Genomic DNA, 24,868 nt, shown 5'->3' on the forward strand with positions numbered 1-24,868 from the left:
AAAAAATCCCCATTATTTTCTGAATATCCTTCCCACTGTAAAAAAAGAAGAAAAAAAAAAAGACAAAAAGGGAAAAAAGGTAACAATCAATACCTAACATCACAGATTTCATGTTTCTGAATGAATACTAACTCCATTTCCGCTCCCAGTCAAATGTGCTCAGCTCAGCTCCAGGTAGGCATGGAGATGCACTCTGCTGGGGCAGAAGCTGTGGGCTCCTCTCACACCTCCTACGGGCCCCATGCTCAGGACTTCCGAGGGAGACCTATCCCTCCCCACTGCAGAGAAGAGCTATCTATGTGTGCCCACCAGGTTGATGGGGATGGCCAGGACACCACTGCCCTGGGGGCAGCGGTGTGGCTGCGCTAGTGAGTGCTGGAGATGAGATGCTGGAAAGGCAGATGCAGAGAAACTGGTCACCGCTGTAAACAAGCCAGATCACAGCATGCGGTTTACACACCACAGTATGGGTAAGGGATTCAGCTTGCCCTGAAGAAGAAAGAGCTTTTAACTTAGCATAAGATCTAACGACTGATCTTCTCAAGAGTCTGAGGGATAAAGGAGACACTAATTAGGGGTACAGAGAATCATATCAGAAAACAGAAACTAGACTGCAATTACAAAAACATAAAACAATAACGTGAGGCTGGTGTACAAGCCAGAAATCTGAGGCACAAAATCAGATGCAAGCAGAAAGAGATACCAAGGGTAAAAACAAACCGCAAGAACTAGAAAGAAATAACATAAGTGACATCAGATGTTAGAAAAACAGATAAAAGATTGTGTCAGGGGATATGCAGAGAAGTTTCCAGTCCATCTTCTCTGGTTAACAGAAAGACACCCTTGCTAGACACTTAAAGAACTGACACAAGCACTCTCGTGGAGAAATGGGAAAACGGTAGAAAACAAGCAATGATCTTTAAAAGCTTGGGACTTACAGACCAGCATCAAGGAGCACAGTTAAATGGCAAATGTAAAAGCCCACATAGATCCAGAAGTTACACAGTTACATTCTCAGTGTGGTGGAGCACAACCAATATTTCCTGGCTGCCAATTAACTTAAAATGGCTTCAGTGCTTCCTGAACTGCGTAGGTGTGTTCTCTTTAGCACTTACTCTTCTGGTACAGACTTACTGACTCAGGTCTCCAACTGATCTGGAAGCTCAAACCTGTGCTCCAATGCAAAGTGTTATGTCCTACAAATCTACTCATGTCTACATTATATTACCCTTATGAAAAAACAGAATTTGACAAAGACTTCAAAATCAGTAATATAAAGATAGTAAACACATTATTTGTCATCTTAAGTACTATTAAAATGATAGGTAATGGTATATGCTAGTAAGTAGTCCTAACTGTCTGTTCCATGGGATAAACTGGATAAGATTAAAAAAAATGTAAATAAAATATTATCACATCATCACAGGTCTGAGGTTCAAATTATCAGAGGTCCATCAATTTCTCCTTGTACAACACAAGCTGTAAAAAAGCATGATTGCAAGACTGGGACTTGTTAGTCCACCCTTTTCTGACACCCCACATAAACATGTTTGCAGTAACAGGAAAAAGCCTTTAAACTGACAGAACTCCAGACCACTTACTGGCCCACGAATAATGCTCAAGTAACTCTTCCTGAGATCTTCTACAAGCCCTTCTTCATATACTATAGCTCACATCGCTTGTATAGTACTGTAATAAAAAGAGCAATTATATATTTTTAAAGGCCTGATAAAAGCTATCTCTTCATACAGCCCAGAAGTCTTTGTTTCATTTTGTACTTCCTTAGCTAACGTAGGTGATTGAACGCACACCACATTTTATAAAATATAAGTATATAAACTTACAGTATGTTCTAAATAATACCAGTGAAATGTTAATGAAATATAATTACTACTTACTCAGGATCAAGCAAAGAAGGACTTTGGAAAGTATCATCAAAAACTAGTCAGGAGGATCAGGACATGAAAGAACAGATGCATAACTAGCATGTCACGGGAGAGAGACCACAGGGAGATAGCCACATTTGGCCATCAAGCATAGATCTGGCAAATGCAAGAGACTTCACAGAACTTCCTCCCCAACACATCAGCCTCTGCTGGACAGCTTTTACCTTTATTCTCCATCTCCCAATAATGGGTGGGCTTATATTTTCTTTCAGACAGTTGCTAAAAAGCAGAGCCAGAGATACTCGTATTCAACATATACACACACTTACACAAAACCTTGATTCTTCTATGATGAATGAATAACCTATGCAGCCAGCAGTTCTCTGAATTTGAGATGTCTTGCTGTCTGCAACACAACAGGTCAATGGTTCAGAAATCTTTTCCTAACCTTTCTGCAACCCCAAAGTGCCCTACATAAGAACAGACAGGCAAGTGCGACACTTACCAGTGCTTGAGTGTTTTATTTTTTTTTTTCCTTTTCCAGGCTAAAAGGTAAGTAATGGGAAGAGAGATTGCTATATATCTAATGACTTGGCAACCTAAAAATCAGACTTACAAACACTATATAAAGTTACACTTTCTAAATAAATCTATGATTTCCCCAACTATAATTCACATTTTAATAACTGTTGGCATGAGAAGTTATAAAAGTCTTAAAAAAGTGAATACCTCAATTTTGGCTATATAGGGGAAGTATTATAGTGGCAATAAGTTAGACTGTCTTATGCACTATCCCAGCTGTGACCTCCTGGAAACATTGTCTACCTCAGCTATTGTTAAAGCTATGACCACTAAAGGATGAAGTTTTCACTGAATCCCACTTACCAACAGCTGGTATCTGATAGCTCCAATCTAAGTAAACATTAAACATGTTATATATGCTTGCTAAAGCCACAAAACAATGAAGCAGATGTATGTTTGCACTTTATTTTTTGCTAAAGAAGTAGATTTGTAAAGTAGCCTGTGGAGGTATGGAACACAAGACTACAAAACCATAATACCTTCATCAAAACACATTTTTGTTGTGTGGTAAAGAACAGCTGGGGAAAGATTCCTATTTCATATGTGAATTCAATTGGCCAGGTTTCTCTCTAGGACCACAGTAAAGGTAATAAAAATAAAGGTCTGTGGAGTGGGGCCTTAAGAGAAGACACTTCCACTCCATTTTCTTCCTCAGACCCTACCCAGCTAACAGGAGGATTCACGCACAACAATGTCAGACAGACAAGTTATTTACGTAACACTGTCATGCCTCAGAACTTCACACGTTCCTCCCAGAACATGCCAGGACGTAGGTAGGTACGTCAGGGCACCTATTCCTACTGCCACATTATTTTCAGGCCTCTCCTGATGGCCAGAGTACCCAAGGAAACCTTGGCCAGGAGCGTGTTTCCTGCAGGGTGCCTAGGGGGTAAATCACCAGGTCCTGAGAAACCCCCCAGCACTTTGGGACTCCACCATCAGCACTTGCTGGATTATCCTGCTTGATCTTGCTTGATCCTGCTCTTCCTTCTCATATATTATAAATATACCACATGAAGAGTACTTCTCTTCTGAACTACTTTTTAACCTATGTACAACAGGGAGGAGGCCTGCTGGTACCCTTCCCCCTTATATCTTTCCAAACACACAAACAAAAATAATTCCTCCTAAAAACAGGACAATACTGCCTTAACCCATGTGAGCCTGTGTCAGGATGAATACTCTTTTCTAACACAAGACTCCCCTGATGGACTTCCTAAGAAGTCCCTGCCTCATGCACACACCTTCCCCAATCTTCTCCCACTCATCACATTGGCAGCCCAGGGTCACAACAAAGGTGCTGGATGGAGGAGGAATGGAAGAGTAGGTGCGCAGCAAGTAGCATGCCCATACACTCATTCACGAGAGGGTCTACGTACAATGTTACCTATATGCTGCCAAAACAGTTCCCTACCCATGTTGCCACCACACAGTCTGGAACCAGATGCTATTGCCCCTCCCCAGCATTCATTCTTCATTTTCTCTTCCTGTGTGTTCCCTTTCTCTGTTGTCTCTGCTCCTTTTACCCAAGTAGTAATTTGTCAGATACAACCCACATTCAGTATAATTTTATTGGAAGTAGGTGATCTACTATTCAAAAAAAGATGTGAAAAACTCTGGGGAAACACTCAAAGACATGCAAACACACAATCCTGGCTGCTCAGCTGCTGGGCCAAAAACATGTGGAAAGTTGGGGTACTTGAAGCCCATGATATTTTGCAGCTCAGCTTAGCATGTGACAATTTTTTTTTTATTTTTTTTTTGAGCTCCTGGTCTCAGACCATTTATAGTCTCCTGGCTGCCAGGTCAAGTCCCTGCTGGAAGCTCCTGCAGTTGCAAAGTCCCATTGGGGGCCACCACACTTGCATACAGGGCAGCAAATCCAGAAAACCTGTTACAAACTGTAAAAACACTTTGCTATAAAGTATAAAAACGTATCTTGTTAAGTGCAAGCAAACTGTACTGGCCTTGCAAAGGGACTACTTAACCTTGAAAGGGGTTCTACATTCAGCAGCGCTGCATAGATTTACCCATCTGCTGAGAGAACAAACAAAAAACTAAATACAAAAGAGAACATATATAAGAAGGTAAATTCCTTCACAGTGATACTAAGATATTTCACTCAGAGCACAGTCAGATTACATAAATAAAATTATTTTTTATTCTTCTTACTGGACAAGTACACAATATTCAAAGCACAGCTATGAAATACTTTTATACAGGCCACCTTTATTTATCATGGCAAATACAAACTAGTATTATTTTAAAAGAGAGCACTTAGCCACAGAAAAAAGATCCCTCAAGATCTTTTCAGATTTGCTTATATACTAGAGGCTATTTCCACGGAAGGGCAGATAACTCAGAAAAGGGACATAAATATAAAACAGGTCTGTCTTGACCCGTATAGGAAATTGAAAAATATTCTTTGGAAAGACTGATAGTCTGAAAGACCATCTAACTATGCCAAACAAGAATTAAGTTACTAGGCTCCCTTTCTTGTATTTTTCAGTCCTTGCATCAAAATTACCAGCCATTACACATTACATCAAAAAGTATGAACCATGCACTCAGAACATGTTTGATACCAAATTATTTATCCTTGCTCAGATGTGTGTGGCATCATGACAAGGCATGATCACATAGCCAGACTCAGATTCTGCAGTCCAGAGAGTGCAGGACATAGTCTGGGAACAAGTGCAGTTGTGGTGGAAGAGGAGATGATGGCTGATCTCCCAGTCCTGACCACTGGTAGCCAGAGACTCATGGTGTTATGCCCCAGTGCCAATTCAGATGCTGAGGGATCTCACCCTCCAGCTACCACTCCAGAGGGGCATGAGATCTTGGTCCACCATTGCTGCCTCCCTTTGTACCCTAGACAGTCTAAGACATTCTCTGAAGCATTTGTAATCTGGGGTGTAGCTCTCCACCTCTTGTTTCCAGATTTAGGTCCACCCTGAGTCACAAGAAGTAAGGAGTGCACAATAAAGGAGACACTACTTTTTCTGCAGTCTCATCCTGCACTAGAGTGAAAAGAGATGACAAGGTCAGCATACACCCTTGTTCTCAATATGCAATATTTTGGAAAGAAAATGATGAAAAAGGTTGAAACTTCTTGAACAGGTCACCTTTGCTTTTTATTTTCATCTCTTTTAAACCATATGCCAATCTGGAAGACAAGAGCACTTACGTGAGGTTTGGGTCAGGGAACAATCCTTGCATAGACACTGCCTCTTACCTCTGTCCTGCAGTTCTCTTTTGGGATTCCTCACCTGGTTTCAACCCATTCATAATATAATCCAGAAATGGATTCACTGACATGCTGCTCCTGCTCCTTAAGGGACTGGGGTGAGTTTCCTAACAGAGACTATTGATGCAGGTCTTCCATCTTCATTCAGGGTGAAGCAAAATGTGTGGTCCAGATGAACCCTTGTAGCTCTCTGTGGATTCCTCCTGGCTACCTTACAGCTCTAGAGAAAAGCTGATGAAGATATTTTGGCAACTGCTGGTCAAACAGAGATACTGAGGCACAGTCTCCTCAGAAAGTGGTTTTTAACCATGACATTTCTGTAGCTAAGAACCTGGTTAAGGGAAGCTTGCAATTGTGCAGATATGCAAGATGTTTGACTTTTCTTACAAGATGTACCTCCATTCCTTGAAGTCTGGTGTGCTTCCTTTCCCTCTCTTTTCTTCTTGCAATGATGTGCTTATTCCACATTTCAGATTGCGGCCTCTTTCTCAAAGCCCATTTGGATCTTCTCTGCAAAAGGATTACTTTCACAAACTGTTTTTATTACTTCAGAATACACCACCTTGACCTTTCACATAGCTTTGTGGATAGCTCTGTTCAAACTGTTCTGCATATACACACTATATTGAAAGGAAGGCATAGATCTTCTCTCTGAGCTTTGGGCAGAGAAACTCTCCAATGAAGCACACTCTACTCGATGTGGAAGCATCCCAGCAGCAGTGGGAGATGGATGGTGTGGATCATGCCATATGTCCTCTAGAGAGATATGCTGGCAGAATCAGTCATTCCAGGTGGGTCCCTATGAGATGTGAATCATTCAGACTGTCTGTACACACTTTGGTGGGTGCTTTTGAGGTTTCACCCACACGTGCCAGATGGGGCACCCTACCGGCACTGCTAGGCACTTAGCCAAGGAAACTGAATCCCTGGGAAAACCTATCAGTGCAGTAGTCATGCTCATGAACACCTGAAGTCACAGTAGACACACTTTCAAGATTGGTGGATGGTGGTGACTGATAAGATTAAATAGCTGCTTTTATAGCATTTCATAATTGCACAGCAGAAATAGCCAAAGTGCTTTTTCTTGTGCATTTCCCCAAGACGGTGATTATGAGCATCAGATAGACTCTAATATCCGATAATGACAGAGGTTCGCCAGCTACACATGGTATTTTTAAAATGATTTCTCAGTATCCAAAAGCCTCAGTCAATAAATGTTCTAAACTGACAATGTAGCAGTTAAGAATGAAAGCGGCATTTTTCATGCTTCTATATGCCCTTAAAAATTTCAGTTTCCCTATATAACTTTAACAGGAGATACAACAAAAATCATGATGCATTAAGCATCTACAGATGGTAAATGTGTAACACTGATGTCCGAAACTTATGGTATGGAAAATAAAAACCTCATTTTCTAGTAGTTTTCTGTCTAAGACAATGAATTAATCATTTCCGAGATAAATTATGGAATTTCCCTTCTGCAACAAAACAGTAGAGTTCATACACCGTGGTATGTACTATCCTAGTACAGAAGAAACTCATCTACCCAGGCACTGCATGGGTTTATTGAAACTGATTTATCAGTTTCAATTCATCTAAGCTCAAAAACATCCTGCGTTCTCAGAACATGATAGGCATTGCTTTTCTTTGGCTCCAAAATAAAACATTAATCCAAGTCAGTTTTTCTTAAAATTTGTCAAATTAGTTTTATGACCCTACCCAGACTTAGATTCATTCAAAATTAAGTAGAAAAGAAATCCTTGAACACAGGTGCATTGTGCAAGTCACACCAGAATTTCAGGAAAGCAGTTTAAATTACTCATACTGGAATTTGTCAAAAATAGCAAACTTAACATATCTTTTTTTTGTAGAAGTACCACAGGGTTTAAAACAGTCTGCTCGGTTCTTTAGCTTGACCTCCCACCATATACACAACAGTGCAAATAACACTTTTAGCTATAATACTTCTAAGCTCCATTACAGTATAAAATGGAAAAGAGGAGGACACCTCACATTATTTCCAGCAGTGCCTTTGTTGATACCAGAAGTCACAGCTAAACCTTGTTAAGTTTATGAAATCCCATAGAAGCACTAAACAGATTATTAGTAGTAAATATAGTTATTCTATATACCAAACTACAGAGAAGTACTTTGGTTTAATTAGATTAATTCATGTTTCATAACATCAAAACTTCAGGTCATTTTGCTGGTTATACACGATTTCTGCCTAAGGTTTAAAATGGTATTACAAATTTAACATATAAGCTGCACTTTTACTGTTTTCACTCTCTGGTACCAGCCCCTGGGTGTCTCTAGGTCACCAACAACTGAATATCCAGATATGTAAACATAATTTAATTCATTAATTAAATACAGGCTTTAACATAAGAAGAAAAAACATTATATTAATTGCAAACAAAGGCAAATCAATACTATTTTTTTCCCCACAGAGCTTTATACTATTATTACTTGTCTACCACTGGAGATAGCGATTACCCTCAGGAATTATGAGACAAAAAGGTAAGTCACTACAGTTCAATAGACAATTCTTATTAAATGGAACAGTAATTCATACTTCAGCACATATGAAATCTCTGTGGCTTTTTTTCTCACCATTTTTCCAGCTAATTACAGGATATAGATTATGAAAAATGGGAGTAACCCTGTTCTTTTAAGCTTAAATATTCACCATCCAACTATAAAATTTACAGTATGGAGAACTTTCCCATAAGGCATTTAACATTACTGATCCTGAAATGTGAAAGTTAAATATAAATATAAAAAATCACCCAGAGACAGTGTCTTTTGTCACTATCACGTAATCTCTATTGACACAACATCTATAGAAATGACCATGTTGTTCCAGGAAGTTACTACAGGAACAGCACTTAGAACAAAAAGTCTTGAGTTAGATCTCCTGAATTTTATCCCTAATTAAAACACAGTGTGTTATCTACTATGAAGCATTTAATTGTCTCTCATTCAGATTGAGGATGAGTACAGTAACATTAACATGCAATATATCCATATGAATCATGTATACACATGTGTTTTCTACATATTAATCAACATCACAGATTGGTTACCAAGTGTTGTAATTGGTATCCTTGCCTAAAGTTCCTGTGTAGACATGTGCTTATTATATTAACAAAGTAGGCCTCCAGAAATATTTTACACAGTGATTGAAGTTCTGCATAAAAAAAAAAAAAAAAAAAAAAAAAAAAAAGTCCCTTTCGGTTCATTAAGTAGATGAAAGAGCACAACAAAAACTGTTGTGTCATATTCTTACTTGGATCATGACTGCCATCACTAATTCAGATATTTTCTTCCCGTCCCCCAATACTGCAGTCCCAATGCTCTATCCTGTATTGGTTATAGACAAGAGATAATATGTGCTGTCACCGTTTTGCTAATGATGTGGCGGCATTAAGCAGCCAGAAGCAGCAATAACTGTTGTTGCAACTGTCTGTTTGCTGGACTCTAAGTAATAAAAAGTGTCTACAGAAAATATCATAGACAATGATCTATTCCTGCTGCCTTGGCTCCGAATAACTAAAAATAATAATAAAAACAAATATCATGGCTTTGTTAGTGCAACGATGAGTACCTAGCAGGTCTCAGCAGATGACAGGGTGGTGAGAGGACTTTGGTTCAGCTGCAAGCAAAGCTGGAGCATGCTTATGTTTACTTGTGTTACCATTTAATGTACCAAAAGTGTAGTGACCCATGGGGGAACAGCAAGTGACAAGACATCAGCAAGTGACCTTGTTTATAGACAGATGTTTGGAGAACATCAAGAGCTCTCTTTGGTTTCAATGACAGAAAACCCCGAGTTCAGAAGGGCCCTATAGACAGAAAGCAGTCGGCAGAGTACAGTACTTCAGAGCCTTTTTGGACATGGAGGTCCTGATGGCTTCAGTCCAGCCCTTGGCTCTCAGACCCACTGTCCCTGACTCTGCTCTGACCTCCATATTCTCAACACAGCTGTACTCCTTCGTATCACCTGCACTTGCTGCTGCCCTTGAGGCCTCCTCAACAGAGCTCACCAGCCATGTCCTGTAGGTATAAGGGCACACATAGACAGCTAAGTTTTTTGTAGTTTATCTAAGCAATTAACTTACCTGAAAATCTTAACTGACAGCCAGTCTAATAGTTCTGAACATCCTATTGACTTGAAAATCTACGGGGCTGTTTAACGTTTTAAATCTTGATGAAAATGCGTTTGGCAAACTGATTTAGATTAAGCAGTGATCTAAGTGTCTGAGATTCAAGCTGTTTTCTTGACATTTTCTTGACACAGAATCTATTATTTTCATGTCTTCAGAGTAACCTGAAGGAGACCAAAATCCGTACACCTTTGTCTTTCATCTAAAGACCTTAATGCTCCTTGATGGGCACTGCAACAGAGCAAATTGTCTCAATGTAGAAAAGGAAATCTGTGAAACCAAGGCATGCTTCATACAATAAACAACACAAAACTACTGATTTTCTATATTTAAGGTACCTTCCAGGTATTTAGCAAAAGAATTCACTAGTCAGCTCTGTTCTTGAAACATTTTTCTTTGGTACTATTATTTTGACATCTTGTTCTGAATTAACTCCCAAGGCATATTGATTCCTTTTCTCTTTGGTCTGCATTTTCCAGATCAGGAACCCTTCATTTACACTCTCAAGACAAAGCTTAAAATACTACTACTAATAATAATAACAATAAAAATGTCAACTTCTTCCTAAACTCCTCAACTATTAAGCCTTATGGTACTTAATATTTCAAGTGTGTCTAGGCTGCATATGATTTCAGAAACTGTTGTCATGATTGCAGAAATTATTTAAATACACAAGTACTCAAATGCATACACATACATGTGAAACAAAGTATTTCACACTCAGAAGATCTGCACTAAAAGAATATTAAAGATGTAATGCCAAGTACTCAAAACCTAGGCAAAGTGCCTGTATTAATTTCTCTCTACACTATCAGTTTTTAATTTCAAAAAGATAATTTATTTCCTTCCTGAGGGATGAGTGTTTCATCCAGTGTGTAGTGTGGAATCATATGACATGAATGAATCAGGGCTGAACAGTGAAGGTTGCTGTCTATGCCTCATTTGTTGCCAATGCTGCAAGGAGTTAATAAATGGAGTTGGAGACAGACTGAAGAGAAATGAAGGTTTGATGGGGAAGGCAATTGAATGCTACTCTGGAGAATTGGATTCCATCCCCATCTCTGCCATCTAGCTCCATTGTGATGCTGGGCAAACACTTCACAGATGGCTACTAATTGTGTCTTTCATTTCCTGCATGCACAGTGGGCAACACCTGAGGCCAGATTTACAGAAGTGCTAAGAATCCAAACAGCTACTGCATTTGACTGAAACAATTTTCTGAATGGAAACATTACTGTAAAAACTTGATAATTCTGAAAATTCAGATCATGCCTCTTCAAACAAATGGTTGCTTGACAATTTTGGTCACAATCTCCTGAAGAGTCAGTCATGTATTTGTGAAATATAGATAAGGCAGTAACTTCCCTTTGGGTATAGTTAGCATAAAATCATTAAAGTTTATGCAGCACTTCAAGACCATGGCCCTCTAATACAAAATTCCCACTACAACACTGATAATGATGATGTAGAGTATTTAGTGACTAGTTGCAATGAAGTGCACTAAATACAACATTCAGATATGCATCAGGGAGGATTAAAAGTACAAATACATGCACTGAACAACTGACAATTTCCTATGTAAGACTTCTGAGAAAATACTGTGACCCCACAGGAAAAACTGTTTGTAACTATAAACAAAAAGGTAATGGATTACCAACAGAAGGCAAATTGAATTCTGGTATCTCCTATCTTTCAAATATTTGATTTTTGCAATCCTAGCGTTCATATTTTCAGACACATTTTGTACTTACATGAATGCATGTACATAACAGAAAAATTTCTGTCAGATTTCATAACAGTTTGCAACTGTTGCCTCGGGAACTAAACTTAAACAGATCAACTGGTTGCAACCTTGAGCCTTTCTAAAGCTGCGTTGAAATTTAGCTTTTCAATACTCCTCAGTATCCAATTGCTCTGAAAATGAAAATATACCACAGAGTGCAGCAACAGGGTTCCTATGAGATTATGAGCAGTTTCTGTCTACGTTGTTGTTGTACACTTCATAAATCAGGCTGGCTGATAGTAGAAGTCACACAGGTTTCCTAATGTCATCTAATCCACTTCAAGAATTATTTCTGAAATTAGCTATATCCCCAATTCACTCTGAGAAACAGGTATCAAAGTTTTATCTATATTTTTCAAACTTTGTAACTGAACTCTATTGTATTTGTCTTTACAGTTTGTGCATGTTCTCTTTCTATGCAAATGTTGAATAAATTCAAGATTAATGTTTCACAGTAGGGCTTATCTTGATCCTGTTGATGCATTGGTGGCTATACCTTGGCATTCCCTTTTTGCTTTTATCATCAGATCACAAACTGGAGCCACCTCAAGGCTGGTCTAAATTGTGCTCAAGTACGATAAACAAAACCCTTTGGGACTCTGGGATTTACTCTAGCCAAATTTTTTTCCATCCCCCTGCTCCCCAAGGCATCCAATGACACAAATTTCCTATTGCAGGCTGCAAAGAGAAGTCAAATAAGATAGTTCTCCTGGCACAATGCCACTGAGGGATTTTCTTCCCTCCAGTACACTCCCTGAGCTGTGCCAGCTGCCCTGCTGCTCCTACCTGCTGGAACAGCGCAAAACAGTGTGAAAGATAACGGAAGATGTAGGCCACAATACCTTTCTAAAGAAAGCAATAAATCTCATTCTGCGTTTTGTATTCAGGATGTTTCAGATTAATGCATTTAAAACCATAGCTCTCAGGCTGAGAAAAAGAGAGTTTTGTGTTCCCTTGCCTTGCCTGCAAGAGGCTAAAGTTTAGGGACTTAGAGCACACAACTCAACGGGTAAGAGATAATGAACACAGATTTGCGTGAGTTGGTTTAGCAGCTGTCAATCTGTCACCAGCAGCAAGAAATACCATGAACAGTTCCTACATCTATGGCATTTTTTGCATGTTTCTTTCTGTAAAGAGCTTTCTTCCTGCAGAGAGTGAGCCATGGATATTTACATGCTCTTTAGGTCTAAATAATTATATTTGCAGGCTATTCTAAATAGTATCAGGAAACTTCTATCAAAAACTCAACAACCTAAATTTCTGCTGATAACGGTACTCACCAAGGAACAGTTTCTGAAGAAGCACTGTATGAAGAACTGTCAGTTTTCATTTGAGTTTTGCATCAGAAGGATGCATTTGGAATGATAAACTGTAAATTACAGCAAACCGGAAGAAAATTTTATAAATATTAGTTATATTCACCAAAGCATGACTCCGACACACTTAATACAAGACAATCAATCAAGCTTAGCTCCGTTAAGCTCAGCTACTAACCAAATAGCCGCCAGTGTCAGAAACAGTCATTGCTTTTGAAGCTCTGAGTTAGAAGTGGAAAAAAAGTTTTAGCATGTGGTATGTCATGTGGAAAGGAAAGTACTTGTGGCTTGGATGCACTGTGAAAGGGAAACCCATGTGGCTGAGAAACACTGAGTAGTGCTATTAAGATATAATTTATGCATATTTAAACTTCAGTCCAAATCACCCCCATGTGATTTCTTTTCCATGGCTTGACATGCTTCTCATTATGCTCTTCTACCTTCTGACCAAGTTGTGCTCAGCTGAAGTCATGCACTGAGCGAGACTTTGATACATTGATATTCTGGCCCTGGAGGTCCACATTTACCAGTGGCAATGCTGAAAAAAAAACCATCAGGCAGATAGATGTATTTCATTCTGAAAGGAAAAATTTCAGGAAGAGGCAAACCAGACATGCTGCATGCTATTCTGAGTTTGCATTTGGTATCTGTCTAACTCTCTCCAGACCTAGAGACCAAAAGCCACGTAGAAGACGACAGCTGGCTTTCAAGATAGTCTTTTTTATTAAAGCGCAAGACTTGCATGCTTTGATTAATTTCCTATTCAAAGTGAATGATAATAACACTTAAATAAATAAAAATCCAGGGCTGTACTGCAGTATCAGCTATTTTAAGATAATTATCTCTGGAGGAAAATGGAATGATGGATGTACCAGCAACAAGTCGTCCTCAGATTTATACACATTTAACAGAGAAAGTGGCAACAAATCCCCAGCTTCATGATTCCATCTGCAGAATTTCAAATTCTTGTTTATGCTGCTTACAGAGACACACACATGGAAGTGCTGTGCTCATCTATCAACCCCAGTAGCCTGTACCATAAGCTTTCATAATACAGTGCCTGATCTCCTTTATTTACCACAGTTTAGTCCTGGGATAATTTTTTCAAATTCTTTTTTAAATGTTAAATACACTTAGTTTTAGCTTAATGATCATGTTTGTGACAGTAGACTCTGATCCACTTTGTGCATATTTGCGTTGCATCAATGAGAACAGGACAAAATGACCTTAGTACATCCACATAAATTAGCTTTAGTCCAGCAGAGCATTGCTACAGCTGTACCTCCTCCAGTGCTAGCTTGTCTTAATTTACTTGCAATTTAAAATTGGATTCCAATCCCACATTTTAAAATAAGAGCCTGAAGTTTCCTCATAGCTTTCCCTATTTAGAAATGTAGTTCTGTATCACCCTTAAATATTTCTGCCTGGCTACTTTTCCTTCTGGCTGTCGGAATCTTACACCAACTTCCCATAACATTATTTCCTTTTATGCTGGGCCTCCATCCTATGAAGATAAACAGGGCATAAGAGAAATTGAGGCCAGACATGCATGCAATCAAATAATTGTCTTCATGTGTACTACAGCCCTTATTTAAGTCACGGTTCTTTCTAGATTAAAACTGCCCTTCTCAGAGCAGAGGTTATTTGCTGAGGCTTCCACCATGCTAGCACACCCCTACCACTTTTTTCTCTGGCCCCAGTCACTGGAAAAGGGAGCTACTAGGCAGAACAAGCTCAGACAAGTAGAGAATATGAATGTATGAGCAGAGTTTCCATCCAGCTGTGTCCCCCAAACTCTGCAGCACTTCATATTATTTCCCTCTTAACGTCTTCAGCTTTCTCACCAGAAGACTCGAAGTCTGTCATTCAACCTGGAAGTTTTTTGTTAAAGCAAGACAACCCCCCACACTTCAAAAAACAAATTACTTTAGATTCAGAAGGATGCACTGTTGCATACCTTAAATGCAATATAATGCCAAATCAGGACACCTCCACGGTTCTAGGTACTTCTTAGACTTATTTTAATGTAACCTTTCTGGATTAACTTTTGTTGTCATCTTTATTCACCAAACCTTTATTTCCAGACAGTGAATTTTCACTACAAAATATCACCTTCCAATACGCTTTCTACACCAAACCATAAGTCACTAACTCATCGCTAACTGGAATAAACTCAAAAGAAAGTAACCCATAAGTGTGCTGTATATGGAGTCTTAACATAGGCATTTTGGAGCCCTCACACACTTTTGTGCAGGAGTGTTGATCTGCTTGAGGGCAGCAGGCTCTGCAGAGGGATCTGGACAGGCTGGATCGATGTGTCGAGGCCAGCTGTATGAGGTTCAACAAGGAGACATGCTAGGTCCTGCACTTGGCTCACAACCCCATAAAATGCTACAGGCTTGGGGAAAGTGGCTGGAAAGCTGCCTGGTGGGAGAGGACCTGGGGGTGCTGGTCAACACCTAGCTGAATATGAATGTGCTCAGGTGGTCAGGAGCAGCCTGTCTTGTATCAGAAACAGTGTGGCCAGCAGGACTAGGGAAATGATTGTCCCCCTACACTGGACACTAGTGAGGCTGCACCTCAAATCCTGTGTTCAGTTTTGGGCCCCTCACTACGAGAAAGACACTGCAAGAGGGACACTGAGGTGCTGAAGCGTGTCCAGAGAAGGGCAATAAAGCTGGTGAAGGGTCTGGAGCACAGGTTCTATGATGGGTCTCTGAGGGAACTGGAGTTGTTTAGTCTAGGGAAAAGAGGCCTCAGGGAGGACCCTGTCGCTCGCTACAGCTGCCTGAAAGGAGGCTGTAGGCAGGTGGGTCTTGGTCTCTTTTCCCATGTAGCAAGTGATAGGGCAAGAGGAAATAGCCTCAAGCTGTGCCAGGAGAGATTTAGATTGAGTATTAGGAAAAAAAGCATTGGAAAAGGCTTCCCAGGGAGGTGGGTGCGTCACCATCCCTGGAAGTATTTAAAAGGCTTGTAGACGTGATGCTAAGGGACATGGTTTATTGGTGGACTTGGCAGGGCTAGGTTTATGGTTGAATTTGATCTTAAGGGTCTTTTTTCTAACTTAAGTGATTCTAGGATTTTAACCATAAACCTGTGTGCTCTGCTTCTAGGTTCCCATGTTTGCACACACAACACTAGAATATAAGTTCTGTTGACAAGAAGATCTCACCACCCTAAGATTAACAGAATTTTCCAGAATATTCCAGACAGAAACAAGACAACTTGACAATGTTTTTTGTTTATTTTGAGTTTGCATCCTCAGGAAATGAGGCATAACAGTATTTGTGTTGATATTTAAGAAAGCAGGTTTCCCGGGCAACCGCCATTGCTTTGCCTCCACAGGTTGCTTTAGTCCACCATCGCCTTGGCACTTGTGACACAGTGCAGACAGAGCTGTGCTGGCTTGTGCCACTGCCCCCACCAGCTGCTGACCTTAGGCTGGCTGTAGAGCCCATCGCCAAAGGACGTGACCTGACCTGACTCTGAAGCCTGACCTTGCCTTCTGGGTAGAAGCCCAATTAGTTTTCACAGATCTTTCCTACAGCTTCAGGTTGTCAAACCACGCAACACCAGGCCGGGTTAAACTGTCTCCAAAGAGACAGCAGCTACAGGCCAGCTCTCTTGTACAGCTGGCAGCCCATTTAAATGAACTGATATTCAAGAGCTGAAGGGAGGGAACTCGAGAGAGTGACAGACAGACACAGGGTGAAGTCTTTGCTTCCAGAGGAATTGCTGTGATGTGTCTGAGCAGATGGTAACAATGAAGAGGGAAACCTACAAGAAGAACGGGAACTTAATTTCTATCACAAGTTGTTAATAGTAGCTGAGGCTCAAGCCCTTTCACAGCTGAACTGGCATCTGGATTGATCGGTATTGACAGCTTGTTTACCAGGAAGAACTCGAGAAACTCCCCAAGTAGCCTAAGCTTCTTCCTTGCAATGCAGGGAAAATACAGTGAGGGGGAGGCTAGCTCCTCACACTTTGCTGCTGCAAGAGGAAAAGAAAACATTTTACTTTCTAGTTTTGCATTGAATTTAGAAAATTTGACTTGCTAATCTTTTATATGTTGGCATTCTTTCATCTTCTTGAGAGATAAATATTTTTAATCAGGCAATTCCCTTCAGGACAACAATGATTCAAATTACGCTGATGAATGATATCAATCAGTTATTAAGCATGAAAAATGTGTATATCAAAGCCTAACAATGTTTATACTAACAAAAGTGCAAAGCTTTTTTCGTTCTTCTTAAAAAAAACCCACCAAACTCTAATAGTTTTCTTATACACTCAAGAGATTTCTTTTTCCTTCAAATGTTAGAATAAATCCAGCGGTTAACTGGTGATTTCTGTTTGCAGTAGAACCTTATTAAATGTGGAATTAATCAAATTAATGGGAGATACCATGCTGTATCCCTGCAGATACATAGAAGAATATGTTTTCAAAGGCTGCTTTTTAAAATGGAAAATTAACATTAAAATGACACTGTTGACTTTAAAGTCCTAGACAGCAGCGTTGCCTTTACTTCCTCATTATTTTGCCAGATGTCTATCTTGACTCTGACAGCAACTGACTTTTAAGGATTTTAAATGATCAGCACATCAGGCCTTCTCCCTAGCAAGTTCAAGCACAGAGCTCTTCCTCTCTCTGTTCCTCATCCTAGGAGTCAGACTATGACCCTTGCAGCAGAGAAGGTGGCTTCAGTAGAACAGGACCTCTATGAAAGGTACTCATCACTCAGCTTCTCCATGGAGCAAGGGGAACACCTGGACTACACCATGAGGTTTTTATCAGCAAACACCATGCAAATGTCTGCCCCAGGGCACCTTAGCTGTATCTGGTCATTTTGCAAACTAGCTAGGAATTTCTAGTGAGCTGCTGCAGGAGATGTAAGGGGGAGATGGTTGTTTCAGGCAGAATCTAGGGCATGTATAACCACCGGCCTTGCTTGTAGAGAACCATGAGTTGGCATGAGTAACTGCTATATAACCTGAGCATATACCATGATTGCCTTTACCTTGTTCCTATGGAGATAAACAGGAATGCACTGCTCTCAGCAGATCCTGGTGGCTTGCTGGACAAACTTAGCTGATGAATTCTTAATGGAGGATCATTTATGCATTTCCCACCTAGTCCACGTGCCTGATACAGTCTATTTACCCTGTCTTACCTTTAGATAAGCAGCATACCTATATGCAACATTCCTTTAATCCACAGCAGAAAGGATGAATAGGTTTGTTCATTTTTAAGAAAATCCTACGAAAATTCCAAAGACCACAATGCCAACAAACCTCATCACAGACAGAATCTGTGTAGTGTGATCAACTTAAAGGGATTCATGTGATGTTGGGATAACCAAGGTTCCCAGCATCAGAAGGAACTTAAGCTTACTATTTCTTTTCCTGCCACTTCTCTTAACAACAGAAGGGACATAAGACTGCTGTCACCTTTTGTACTACTAATGTTAAGTGATAAACTCGTTAATCAACCTTGAATGTCTGTGCCTTTCTTATTGAGATTCCAAAAGAATCTGCACACCCTCTGTGAAGAAGAGGATTAACAAGGTGTATCAAGATATTCATATGCCTCTGTCAGCTACCATACTTCCTTAAGAGAGAGGAAAAAAACCAAACCCAAACAAAATGAAAAAAAAAAAATGCCACCACTAAACCAAACCAGCTCTCATTAGCCGAACCATTTGTTTTGAGCATAACACAAGGACTAAGATCTGTAACACAGGGCTGGAAAAAACACACTGCAACATCAAGTACCAGACCTGTTCTTCCAGGTGTGCTCAACATGGTCTGCTTTCTGCACAGGACTAACATTAGGAGTCTCATTTAAGAGGCCACTTGGCTTCACCTACTGTTCACATTCCTCCCCATCACCAGTCACCAGTAAGAGTAAAGTGCTCCATGAAAATCCGCTTGCCCATTGCCATTATTTTAAGCTCCCTCTCAAGAGAAACAAAACTGAATGTTAGATCTCTGACATTCAAAGAAAGGAAGACAACTTCACTGACGTTCACAAAAGGATCTCAGTAGAAGATAAAACCAGTAAGAACCTACAAAAAAATGACATTCTGAAAATAAATCGGGAAGCACATTCACTATACAAACAACTCCCTACAGAAGGCTGACAGAGGACAAATTATGCTCATCTGGATTAAGTTATAGCAAAATTAATTCATTTTATGAACAGAAAATACGTATCAGTAATGAGCACTATAAACACCTAAAGCAATGCAAGATGCAGCTGCAAATTATGGCATAACATCTTCTTTACAGCTACTTTCTTTGTCATTATGGATCTAAACATATTGTTTAGCTGCTGGTTGCAGGACTCATTTTTACAAAACAGTATTTGTTTTATGCACAATACATCTGGTGCTGAAGATAAAAATTCAATATACAAAACATATACATGAAGATATTTTGCTTAAGTTAACGCAGTCATTTGAAACATCCTACCTTCATGAAGGAAACCAGAACAACTTCCAAGTTTAATTGTCTATGCAAAAGATATGTATGTTAACAGGGATTTCTCGCAAACCGTAAATCACAAGGGTTTGCTCAAAGGAAGGTATTTGGCATGGAGAGGTATTAAAGAAGACTTCCAAAAAATCTTGCTGAGGAACATTTTAACTAGGAGTGCAGAAATACAGAAAATACAATCCTGTGCACAAAGTTCATCTCCCAGCAGTGGGTAAATGCCTCATCCAAATTGATTCTGGCCAGTATTTCATGCTTTAATCAACAAATATATGTTTCAGAAATCTATCTGGGGAAATTAAAAAAAAAGAAAAAAAGCAAAATATAACAAAACATGGGTCCTGATCTGATGCCATGAAGGGTATTCATTAATGCAGCAACAGATGGTTAATCTGCCAACTTAAAATATGTCAATTTCATTTAATTAAAAGTCAACATTATTATAATGTTGCCATCATAAAATCATATTCTGACAGCAATCCAAATTTTCCTGCTGTTTTACTTTTAAACAGAAACTTTTTGATGAGAAGCACACACTCACAACTTCTCCTGTGAACATTCGCATGTCTCACTAAACACAGAGCAATGTCTCTTCTGGGCTCCCTCCTGCAGTGGCTTTCCCACGCACAGCAGCATTTTGATACCTCTACTCCTACACTTGGTAGCATTTCAGGCTGCAGTGGGCTCTAGAGCCAATACAACTATGCTACTACTGGTACTCAAGCTAACCGGTTTTGTGTGTGATTGAATAGCTCAGCCCTCACCCCGAAATTTGCAGTGTAAATACACAGCAGTGGGTATAACTGTAAACGAGGTATAAGTCATCGTATGGGTATCTATAGCTGGTTTAAGTTATTTGTAAGCTACTCAACATAACGATGCATTTGGCATCAGGTAATACTCATTCTTTAATGTCACATGCCACAAAAGTAAGCTGGTGCTGAAGCATGGAGAGGTAATCACTAGCATTGGCTGTTACCACTGGATAGAGCAGTCAACTGCAAAACACCATGACACCAAAGTTACCCTGATCTCAAGTCCATCATGTATGATGCAGATCCAGTTCTGTTAATAGTATGAAAAAAACCATCTTGCTGGCTTGGATTAATTTGCCACTGTCCCAAGAATAAGAAAATAGATATAATGCTTTTGTCTAGAGGAAAACCAAAGCTTCCTTTCCCCCCCTTTTGTTTGTTTGATTGATTGCTTTTTGTTTTTAACTGACCAAAGAGCACCCAATAGTTGACCTACAAATATAACGCGTAACAGCAGCACCAGGACATACCGGCTCAGGGACCAGAGTATGAGGACTTATTTTCTATGTTCCAAGAAAACACCTACAGGCAGTCTTTTGAAGCCATTACAAGCACGTAGTCTGCAGAGAGGGTGAAAGAAACTCAGAATGCTGTTTCGCTGTATGTTCCCAAACATCAGACAGGGAGCTAAATTCCTGACAGCCACATCTGCATAATTAGCCAGCAGCCATCTAGCCCTTCCCTAGCCCCTACGGACATCTCCACAGCTGCTGCAGCTCTGAGCAGTGGTGCTGGACAAGAGGCCAGGGAGAAGGACAGAGCCAATCCTCCAGATACCACCACTGAAAACAAGCAGACAAAGCCTACATTTTGCAGCTCCTAAGCACAACTCTTATCTGAATGCAGTGTCTGAATTCGATCAACACGGCACAGCAGGCAAATGTATGGGAACAAATTCATCACTGCTCCAGTAGGAAGGTGTGCAATGACAATGAATAATACAGTATTTACACACGCCTCAAAGTATTAAGGCATGCTAAGCACAACTTGGTACATGCTACCAAAACTTGGTAGATACTAACTTGTTATTTACATTTCAATAACTGTGTCTTTTCCTCCAGAGTTTTTGAAGTTTACTCCTTGATGCACAGAAGAGTGACAACCACATTCCTCTTAAAAATATAAAACCAAAAAATGTACTAAATTCTTTAAAGTGGAAAGGAGAAACGGGTTGCGGGGTTGTCTTAGCAGTTTGTATTGGTTCTTATTTTAATTTTAATAGAGACTAGATCAGCCATTTCAGATGCCAATCTGAAATCTGGATGGCACAAGAAGAAAATATGAGATTTACATACATTGATTATAAGAAGGCAGGCACCAGCAAATTCTGGTATTGCAAAGCAAGTGGGAAGGCAGAAGCTGCAGACAGCTGATACATTCTTGGCTTATATTTCCCATGCACAGCCTTGGGTGAGTTTGCCATTAACAGCTATAGAAACATGGCTGTGCAAAAAGAAACAGTGTCTTAGGCAACTACGTCCTAATCTACTTGAAACTGTAGTATCGTGTAGAGATTTTCTGTTATTATCAGTGTATACATAAAAACCTCAGTGGAAACCCAATGTACAGATCTAAAGATAAAATATAGGTCTAAACCAAACATGATTCTAACAAGCCCATCCAACATTCCCTGAAGTCCTACAAAAAAGCAGAATTCAACTGGGTCCAACTGTGAGAGAAATACACTTTCTGTTAGAAAAATATGCAGTGAACCCACAATCTCTCTATTGTAGGTTTTGTGCTAAATAGCACAGAAATTCAGTAAACGTGATGCCTTGCTGGGTACAGAGATGTACTCAACTTTTCCTGATGTTCAAAGTAGTAAACCTGGAGCGAACACTAATTATGAGTAATACTGCTGTTTGCACAAAGAAAGCACTTGGGGAAATAGGACTTCTTCCTTTTTTGTAATTGAATTTTGAGCACTGTGATTTACTTCAGTGTAAGAAATCATCACCCAGTTTTAATGATTTTTTTTTTTTTCTTTTTGGTCAATATAATGAAGGAAATTATAGTTTTCATATAGATAGCAAATGATTACACCACAAACCTCACTGACATCAGCTACCTTAGTAACTCATGTCTGTTGGAGATGCCCTGATGCTTAAATACTTCTTCAAAGCAAAGAATGAAAGTCCAAGGACACGTCCAGTAAAGATAAATTTTTTCAGAAACAAAACAATTCAGTTCGCAGAGCTCTTCAGGATACGTCCCAAGTATGTCACTATGTCAAAGAAAGAAGAGAGAAATTACAGGAAAATATGAAATGCTTACAACCTGATCCAAAGGTCACAGGAATCAAAGGAGACACTCATAATGACTTTCGCAAACTCTGGAACTTGACCATCGTCACTTGATAAAGGACATTTCAGAAATTTTACTATTTTCTTATGTTATTGCTGATCTAAAATCAAGAATAGGTTCAAAGAACTAACAATAAATACATACAAATAGTTGAGATACTCAGTACTGCTCCGTGATAATACACTGTCATTCTCACAGCATGTCTCATGAAAGTACTGTGAATATTAAACTCATACAACTCCTAAGCATTTTAGGTATGATAAATAGAGATCATAGTCAAATATAAAACTTATGCCGATTACCGTATATTTTTGGATATCACAAACTTAACTTTCTATTTCAAGTCATTTATTTTAATCCTAACTAAAAATAAATGACTTGCCAATTCCTCTGCTAGCCTGACAAGTAGTCTAGACACGGTTAGATAATAGCATTCACCTTTGACAGTCCCCCTGAGGTATTAAACATTTATTAATAGTTTAATAAATTCCAGTCAAATAGTGCTTTATGACAGTCACATCAGTTCATAAATTCCAAGATGTTTATAACTACAAAGATCAGCTTTGTCCAGAAACACCTGAATTAGCATAAATTATGAACATACAGGTGTCATTGACATATGGGATATAAATATAATTGATCAAAAACATATTGCAAAATTCTTTTCATTCTCCCATTCATCTCTCATACAGGCAAGAAAGAGATATATTTGTTTTGACAGATAGTCTAATGAGCAAGTAAACATAAAAATATTTTGTGCCATTCCAGAAATTTTCAGTTTGGCAAAACCATACTTAAAATTTCCCTAATATTATTCAGCATTCTGTATTTGTATGAACAGCTTTAATGAGAGGCAACTCTTGGTAGCACTTAGACCCACAAGTCCACCACAAGTTCCTCCACATCCTGAAGTATTTCCTGAAACAGTTTCTCTTTTCCTTATAACCCATACAACCTTGCTCTTCTAGAACTACTTAGTTTCTCAAAGTACACCCAGTATTTCTGAATAACATGCAGCGTTTTACAAAGTGAAGATACTTTTCTTACAAGTACACCAATCCACATAGCAAAGGAAATTTTTCCGTTATAGAAAAATATTTGAAGCATGCATGCTGTTTCAAGGATACGCATTTATCTAAGCCTTGTCCTTCAGCTTTCATATATAATTTCAGGCCATCACTGCCCAGCAGAAGGTTTAGCAACACAGGAGATAATGCCTCTATGTGACTCAGAAGCATCCTAATACAGCAATATCTAAGTATGGGCTAATTCTAAACCTGCAAAGAGCATCTGTATTGGTCGATAAGAGATCTATGCAATCGTTAGGTCACAGATCATTCTACCTGAATATTTCAGGCTGTTGCAGTATACCCTCACAGCTTCAGTGATCATAAATGCTTTCCTATCCCTACAACGAAAGGTTTAATATTGCCAAACACATTTATTTCCTCCATCTTTCTTTACCCCCAACATAGTGCATGAAAAACAGCAGCCTGTACAGTACGGCTAAAATGAATGAGCATATGGACCTTCATTTAAGAAGGATAAACTTGTTCTCTGCTGATTACTTAGAGAAATATAATTGGTGTCCAGCTTCTGCAGCTACCGCAGAACATCTGGATTTCCCCTACCTCTCTTTTTCATAGACAACAGAAGGATGAAAATTCCCTTTCTATCTAATGACTGCAGAAAGGAGACCATTGTTGGTCTTGGTGGGGAAGGAAGAAATTTGATTTACTGATGTTAACCTGACAATGAATTTTGGTTGGGATTGTTCCCATTCCTTCCAGAAAGGCAAGGCAGAGAACTTAATCCCCGAGCAGTCAAAATGAGAAAAACAGTCATAAATGATTTCCTGTACAATCCTTGGTTACTTTTTGTACTTGGCCACAAATCATGAGATCTGATCACAGACCCTTCTGTTTAAAGAGTCAAGGTCGACTGAACTAGTAATGCATGTGTGGTGGGCGGGGGTTGGTCTTCAATGTGATAAAAGCTCACTTGTCTAAGACAGACAGATCAGAGATGTTTTATCCTTTTTAGAAAATCTCTTTCAAAATATCTGTGAGTGCTTCAGGAGCTAAAATACCAACTTACAAATTCGTTCATAAATGATAAGGCTCATAGTTGAAAAGATCTAGAGATGGCCAGTCCCACAGGTGTTACATTTCTCAAACTATTACTGCATGGTCAATTGCTATTACTTTCCCTTTTTGACTTCTCATTAATTCTTTGTCCAAGAGTACCAACACGGGCCAAAACATCTGAGGAGTCACA

The 24,868-nt window shown here is 39.4% G+C and overlaps 1 protein-coding gene across 1 annotated transcript in view; it reads right to left on the reverse strand.

Moving 5' to 3' along the window:
* The window catches only part of GRID2 (glutamate ionotropic receptor delta type subunit 2), a 730,680-nt gene that overhangs the window by 442,548 nt on the left and 263,264 nt on the right, over nucleotides 1-24,868 (reverse strand). The gene's annotated exons all lie outside the window — the stretch shown is intronic.

The sequence above is a fragment of the Falco cherrug genome, chromosome 1 (genome assembly GCF_023634085.1).
Source record: "Falco cherrug isolate bFalChe1 chromosome 1, bFalChe1.pri, whole genome shotgun sequence".
NCBI lineage: Eukaryota > Metazoa > Chordata > Aves > Falconiformes > Falconidae > Falco > Falco cherrug.